At 49.3% G+C, this 7,954-nt stretch overlaps 1 long non-coding RNA gene across 2 annotated transcripts in view; it reads right to left on the minus strand.

Moving 5' to 3' along the window:
* LOC108536621 (uncharacterized) overlaps positions 1 to 7,720 on the minus strand; it is a 9,361-nt gene extending 1,641 nt beyond the window's left edge. The window contains exons 1-3 of one of the 2 annotated variants that reach the window (XR_001887565.1): positions 5,704 to 7,720; positions 4,778 to 4,935; positions 3,180 to 4,668 (exon numbers count right to left, since the gene is read on the minus strand). This is a non-coding gene — a long non-coding RNA (uncharacterized LOC108536621). Of the gene's footprint in view, positions 1 to 3,179; positions 4,669 to 4,777; positions 4,936 to 5,703 lie in introns of those variants that run through there. The other variant, XR_001887566.1, reaches the window with a different exon arrangement.
* Positions 7,721 to 7,954: the final 234 nt, after the last annotated feature.

Genomic DNA, 7,954 nt, shown 5'->3' on the forward strand with positions numbered 1-7,954 from the left:
AGGACAGCGAGCCCGACCCTCCCCCCTGGGGTAAAAGGGGAAGATCCTCCCCAAAAAAAAAAAAAAAAAAAAAAAAAATGCCGGGCGCGGTGGCTCATGCCTGTAATCCTAGCACTTTGGGAGGCTAAGGTGGGCAGATCATGAGGTCAGGAGATCGAGACTATCCTGGCTAACACGGTGAAACCCCTTCTCTACTAAAATACAAAATAAATTAGCCAGGCATGATGGTGGGTGCCTGTAGTCCCAGCTACTTGGGAGGCTGAGGCAGGAGAATGGCGTGAACCTGGGAGGTGGAGCTTGCAGTGAGCCGAGATCACGCCACTGCACTCCAGCCTGGGAGACAGTGAAACTCTATCTCAAAAAAAAAAAAAAAAAAGGAAAAGAAAATTCATGGTGGAGAGAAACACTATGTGTGTAGTGAATTTGGCAAGGGCTTTAGGGAGACATCAAAACTTGTTAAACATCAGATAATTCATACTGGAGAAAAGCCCTATGGGTGGAATGAATATGGCAAAACGTTTAGTGGGAATTCAAACCTTATTAAACACCAACTGATACATACTGGAGAGAAGCCCTATAAATGTATTGAGTGTGAGAAAGCCTTTAATCTGAAAGCAAGTCCCATGCAATATCAGAGAATTCGTACAGGAGAGAAAGTTTTTGAATGTAAAGAGTGTGGAAAAAGCTTCAGTCAGCCATCACACATGATTCATAATCAAAGGATGCATTCTTGAGAGAAGCCCTAAAAATGCAATGAGTGCGGAAGGGGCTTCAAATATCACACCTGATTGATCATCAAAGAATACACACTGGAGAGAAAACTTATTTGTGTGTCATGTGTGGGAGAAGCTTTATTCAGATGTCACACTTGATTCATTGCCATAGAACACATTCTGTAGAGAAGTCACACGCATGTAGTGAATGTGGGAAATGCTTCAGCCAGAGCTCAACTCTTACTAGACATTAGGTTATTCACACTATGGATAGCGAGTATAAGTTAAAAGGAATATGTGCAGGCTTTCAGTGTGAGCTAGCTTCTCAGTCACTATCTCACAAATTCTACTGGAGAGGAACCCCTCGATTCATACAGGAGGGAAAAGCATCCAAGAATGCAACAAAGGTGGGAAGCCTTTCGTTGTAGCTCATTATACAATGTCATGAGAGTTCCTATTGGAGAGAACCTCTATGGATGTAATGAATGTGGAAAAAACATTTAGTTGGAACTCATGTATTATTTACAATGAGATAATTCATAGAGAATATAATGGATATGAGAGGCTTTGGTGTACTGTGGGAAGTAGGTGGAAATGTGGGTTCCTGCTGTTGCCCTTTTGAATAAACTGCCCTAGCCAGTGCTTGCCCCAGGGTGGCCATGCTCTGTAGGGAATCTTGCTTTAGACTGGGATTGTCAGATGGAGACAAAGACAGCCTTATTCCTGGCTGGGAATGCCACTGGAAATGCTAGGGGAGACCAGGATCCATGGTGTGGCCTGATCTCACATATGCAGAAACCAGAAGCAGAGACCAGACCCAGAGAGAGGCAGATAAATGCAACCCCCAAAGTGGATGCACAGGAAAATGGAAAACTATTAGAGTTAGTGTTGGGTCCCCAAAGCTGCCTTTTAATCCTGAACAATGATGAGCAATGACTCAAGGTCTTCGTGAAACCAAACAGAATAGCTGAGGTAGCCTTCTATACCTCTGCACTAAGTTTCTTAAATCTGAAAGCATGTAGAATGAGTGTCAGCCGCACCAATATGTAGGATCTGTATTTTCATCAGAAGGCAATCCATTGCAGCTACTGGCTACGCTGAAAACATAAAATTATTTTAACATAAGCCTTCAGCAGCTTAGGATAAAATAAAATCCTTGACTTTAGAATGAAGTTTTCACTATGAAATGAAATCAAGGCTGGGCACAGTGGCTTACGCCTGTAATCCCAGCATTCTGAGAGACCAAGATGGATCCCTTGAGGCCAGGACTTTGAGACCAGCCTGGAAACATGGTGAGACCCAATCTCTACAAAGAAATAAAGTTAGCCAGGTATGGTGGTGGGTACCTGCCATCCCAGCTACTTGGGAGGCTGAGGTGGAAGGATCATTTGAACCCAGGAGGTTGACACTGGAGTGAGCCATGATTGTACCACTGTACTCTGGCCTGGGCAACAGAACAAGTCTCTGTCCCAAAAATATATGTGTTAAAGATTACTTACATCTAGTTTACACCTCCCAAAGGTAATTCGAATTGAAATAGTGATGCATACAATAACATCATTAAAGTAGAAACACAAAGGATTATAAAGCCATTGATGGTAAGAGCAATTGATTTTGTGAACTTCAATCATAGATATACCTAAATAGTTCATTGTTTATACAAAATAGCTGTTGAAAAGTTTCTGACTTACTGGGCGCAGTGGCTTATGCCTACAATCCCAGCACTTTTGGAGGCCAAGGCAGGTGGATCACTTGAGAACAGCCCGGCCAACATGGAGAAACTCTGTCTCTACTAGAAATACAAAAATCAGCCAGGCGTGGTGGTGTACGCCTGTAATCCCAGCTACTCCAGTGAGTCAAGAGAATTGCTTGAACCCAGGAGGCAGAGGTTGCAGTGAGCTGAGATCATACCACTGCACTCCAGCCTAGGTGACCAAGTGAAACTCTTGTCTCAAAAAAAAAGTTTCTGGTTAGATTTTTCCTCTAGGCACAGTCTGAGGGAAAAGGAAGAAAGCTTTGAGAGGAACACAGCTATGAAATGCATCCATTTGCCCCTCCTTCGTCATCAGACAATGGCACAACCTGCCATTGGGTTGTGCCAGGGATGACCGTCTGTCTTCCAAGGCCTGAGGTGCAGAGAAGAGCAGCCAGACCCACATACTCTCCAGGATTCCACCCCCAGTCCTGGGTGTAAGAAACAAGCTGTTGCCTTGTGTTAAAAAAAAAAAAAAAAAAAAAAAAAAAAAAAAAAAGGGAGGGGCTGGGCGCGGTGGTTCACGCCTGTAATCCCAACACTTTGGGAGGCTGAGGCAGGAGGATCACTTGAGGCCAGGAGTTCAAGACTAGCCTAGGCTACAAATTGAGACCCTGTCTCTACAAAAAAAAAAAAAAAAAAAAAAAAAGATTAAAAATTAGTCGGGTGTGGTGGCCTGCACGTGTATTTCCAGATACTTGGGAGGCTGAGGCAGGAGGATCGCTTCAGCCCAGGAGTTTGAAAGTACAGTGAGCCATGACTGCACCACTGAACTCCAGTCGGTGAGAGAGACCGCCTGGTCTCTAAAAAATTTGTTCAAAAGGGAGGAGAGGGTAGACTCTTGAGTCTTGTCTACAATTCTTTACTCCTCACAGGGAAAACGGACCTTACATTCACAAAAGGGGAGCCGCAGCAGCTGCTGTCACCAACAGGTGCTTCTGTGCATCACTGATTTGTGTCTGGCTCACTCTCTTCCACTTGTCCTGTTGTACATACCCTTGGATGCCAGGTGACACTTGCCAAGATCATAAGTGCCACAGGACTTGCAGTGAAGGGAAGGGTTGATTGGGGAAGAGGAGTTAGGAAGGTTTGGATGAAGAATTAGAACTGGGCCTGGAAGGATTGACAAGATGATAGCAGAAGGAACACAGATGAGCTGGGAAGAGGCCGATTCTCTCAGATGCTGTGGGGTTGCGAGTGTGACTGAGGACCAGGGCAGGACCAGGATCCTGCAGAGCCTGGCCTTGCAGGCTTTGCTGGGGAGTGTGTTCAGTCCTGGAGCCATGGGAGCTGTAGGATATTTTGAACCAGGAGGGTTTCAGAATTCCTTTTCAAGGCCATCTGGGTACGTGGTCTGCGAAGCACCTGGCAGCTCCCTGTGCCCACAAAGGTACTGTGCTCCATGGTGTGCATGGCTCTTCTCCTCACATGTCAGCCAGGTGTCATAGCTATACTGCCCTGTTCCTCAGACTATAAACTGGCTTCTTGATTACCCTCATGGCTCCTTTTCCTTCACATGGGATTTTATGGTAAAAACAAACAAACAAAAAACAAAAACAAAAAAAGAACCCACACTGGTTGTGGCTGAATGCTCTGGTCAAGGGCCTGGGTTATAGCACACTTGTACTGGAGAGATCAGCAGGGAGGTTACTGAGAGGCAAACTCACCTGCCCAGAGTCTGGACAGTGGCTCTGCAGGCTCTGATACCTGATTCTTCCCTCATGCTGAGATGATCCCTACACTCCAGGAAGTGGACATAGAAGACCAGAAAGCCAGGGCACAAATTGAGCCCTGCTGGAGGCTAGATTCTTAACATGTGCCCGAAAGTTGTCAGCAACCCTGGTGTTGCCACTGGGATTGTACCTCCGTTTGTGCACAAGTCTTGAGGGAAGCTGGAGGAACAGGAACCAGAACATGAGGAATGGACAGTGCCTGGACAGTATCTGCACATTATTGGCTCTTTGTCTTTCCATTTTCTTTCCTCTAAGGCTTAGAATCCAAGCTGAATGTTAGTTTCCTCTGTGTTTCTCTAATGAATGATTAGGTTTCTGCTCACGAAATTAAAATCTCATTCTATGCCCTTTGGGACAATAAGTTTACAGTTGATGGAAGTTCAGAATGACTCCCAAATTATTCAGTAACACATTTAAAGACAGTCTCTTGTCTGTCCCTACGATGGCCAGCCACATCGAATGTCAGAGCCTGGGGGGAGCAAAAAGAGGGTTTTGGAGTGGGACAGATGGATCTGGATCACAGGCAATTTGTTTAACCTCAGTTTTCTTACCTGTGAAATGGTGATGTCAATCCTTACCTGGCACACGCAGAGCACTTAGCACCACCTGCCACATGGCAGGTGCTCCATGAATGGCAGCGACTGTTACTGTGTCCAGAGTTGGTTCCTTCCAGTGGGTTCATGGTCTTGCTGACTTCAAAAATGGAGCCACGGACCTTCACAGTGGGTGTTACAGTCTGAAAGATGGCACGGACCCAGAATGAGTAGCAGCAACATTTATTGTGAAGAGCAAAAGAACAAGGCTTCCACAGCATGGAAGAAGATCCCAGCCGGTTGCCCCTGCTGGCTTGGGTGGTCAACTTTTATTCCCTTATTTGTCCCTACCCATGTCCTGCTGATTGGTCCATTTTACAGAGTGCTGATTGCTCCATTTTAAAAACCTCTAGCTAGCTCTACAGAGCACTGTTTGGTGCATTTTACAAACCTCTAGCTAGCTACAGAGTGCTGATTGGTGCATTTTACAATCCCATTATAAGATAGAATAAGTTCTCCAAGTCCCCACTGGACCCAGGAAGTCCAGCTGGCTTCACCTCTCATTGCCACCACAGTGGACTTTACTAGGCTAATGGTAAAAGGCAACTTTATCTTTGTGACTAGGAGATAACTTTTTCCCCAAATGGGTGACAAGACTAAGGTTCTGACATGTTGCTTCTGGGCTCCTGCTGTGGATATCATCAACCACAGCCACCTGGAAACATTCCCAAGATACCTATTTTTCCTACAGATAAGTTATTTTTTCTACCTTCAGTCCTTAGTTCTCATTCTCCAAGGAACTCAACAGTCCGGAGCAACACTGAGGTCTCAGGGGCCTAGTTCTATCAGGGACTCTGTGGCACCCAGCCCCTGGGTCCCTCACCTCCCACCAGGGCCACCCCATTGGTCTCCATGCCCAGGGTGCCTCTTTCCTCTTCAACTGCCCCAGGGGCACCAGGGCCGCTTCTCACTCAACACTGTCTCTGGGTGACCTCGCGAGCGCCAGTGGCATCACTGACTATCAAGACGCCCCAATTTGCATCTACATCACAGCATCTTCTGCCGGCTTTAGGTCCTGCCTTCACCAGGATGTCCCGCAGTCGCTTCACACTAAGAGTTCAACTGGCCCCCTTCCTCGCCCGGACCCCAGCTCCCGTCGGGGACCGTTGAACCACCCAGTGGGCGGTCAACCGGATGTCCCAGAATGGACCGAGAGCGCGTGCGTAGAACTCCGCGGACGGCTACTTCCGGTGCGCTCCCAACAGGTTTCTGCCCGGATTTCCGGCGCAGGGCTCCTTTCGGACCCGAGAGAAGCGCGAACTCGCCCCTGCTGCCCGCCCCGCTTTGCCCCAGCACGTCCCTGACCGGCCGAGGAGCACCCATAAGTGGCAGTGGGCGCGATGGTGGCGGCGTGTGGCGGGGCCATGCCCAGAAGTGCTCGCTCTCCCGGAAAGGGGGCCGTTTCGCGCCCCCCCCCCCCGAGTCTGGGCGTCCGCATTGCCGCGTGGTCGGCGAAGCGCGCCCGAGGGGGTGGTTAGGACAAAAGCGTGGGGAGGGGCCGCGTCCCCGCTGCCCCAGCCGGGCGTTTCCTTGCCTCACCTGGTCGTTCCTCTACGGCGGGAACGCGAGGCGCCCACAGGGATGTCGCTAACGAGTCCGCGGGGCAACGCCGAGAGTGGCTTGAGGGGTCCCCGCAGGAGCCCCCGGCGCGCGCCTCTTTCAGCGCTTTCCACCTCAGTTCTGGCCCAGCGCCTCCAGTGGGTAGAGGGCGAGAAATCCTTTGACTCAAGCATCCCCTAAATGGGTCGGAAAGATGAAAGAGAAACGTTTCTGAGGGAAAACCTGGCGCCATCGCGTCAGCGCCTTTTTAAGAGCGCGCGTTTTCCGCCGGGTGGGAGCTGCTGTCTGACCACAAGTTTCTGGTGGCCCTAGATTCTTCGGCGCCTTAAACCTGGGGTTCCGGAAGCTGTAGCCCCCCTTACAAAATCCGTCGGAAGCGCCTGACCCCCAGAAGTCACGCTCTGCCTTGACCTGCCCGGGAGCAGGGGCCGCGCGGAGTTTCCGTGGGACTTCCCTCTGTGGAGGTTAAAGCACGATTTGTCAAAACGCCTTAGAACTTGCAATGACGACCATGTGCGTCAGGGTGGGGTCCCCAGAAGCAGACCCTGAGGTGACGCTTCCTGTAATCTTGGCTTATTGGGAGGCGCAGGCTCGGCCAGTGAGGACTGGGAAGAAGAGGAGCCAGCCCGGGTGAGCGTCGTGCAGAGGCTGCGGGATGACCGGCTCCAGTCCTGCAGGGGAGTCTGGAGCCCGCTTGGATCGGACCTCAGCGCGGTCCCGTCGGGGTGGAGGGACCTGGGCCTTCTCTGCCTCAGCGGCTTTAGGACTCTCCCAGGAAAAGGTGAGCAGCGTCGGCCCTCGACCCGGAGAAGCAGGGGCCACATGGAACTGGGTGCGGGAAGGTGGTGAAGGGCCCAAAGGATGCGTGCATGGCCTCAGGAAGTGACCGAAGAAAGCCTTAGTCTGAATTTGAGAATTTCTCAAGGTTTAACTTCTTGTACCTTCCCATTCTGCATCTGTTCATCCATACGGCGATACACGACAGTTTCTCCACATCCTTATCAACACTTGTTACTGGCCTTTTTTTAAAAATCAGTCATAGCTGGTGGGTGTGAAGTGGTGTCGCTTTCTGGTTTTGATTTGTATTTCCTTGATAACTAATGTTGTTAAGCATCACCTCACATGCTTAATGGCCATTTGTGTATCTTTGAAGAAATATCTATTCAAAACTTTTGCCCATTTTAAAATTACTTGTCGTTTTATTGAGTTGTAAGAGTTGTTTCTCTGTTCTGGATACAAGTTCTTTAGCAGATAGATGGTTTGCAGGTATTTTCACTTGCTGAGGGTTGTCTTTTCAGTTGTTTGTTTTTTGAGACAGAGGCTCGCTCTGTCGGCCAGGATGGAGTGCAATGGTGCCATCTTGGCTCACCACAAACTCCGCCTCCCGGGTTCACGCCATTCTCCTGCCTCAGCCTCCCGAGTAGCTGGGACTACAGACGTGCGCCAGCATCCCTGGATAGTTTTTGGTACCTTTTTTTATTTTTGCGACGGAGTCTCACTCTGTCGTCCAGGCTGGCGTGGAATGGTGCAATCTCGGCTCACCACAACCTCCGCCTCCCGGGTTCAAGCGATTCTCCTGCCTCAGACTCCCGAATAGCTGGG

Source organism: Rhinopithecus bieti, unplaced genomic scaffold (assembly GCF_001698545.2).
Source record: "Rhinopithecus bieti isolate Rb0 unplaced genomic scaffold, ASM169854v2 scaffold_13617, whole genome shotgun sequence".
Lineage (NCBI taxonomy): Eukaryota > Metazoa > Chordata > Mammalia > Primates > Cercopithecidae > Rhinopithecus > Rhinopithecus bieti.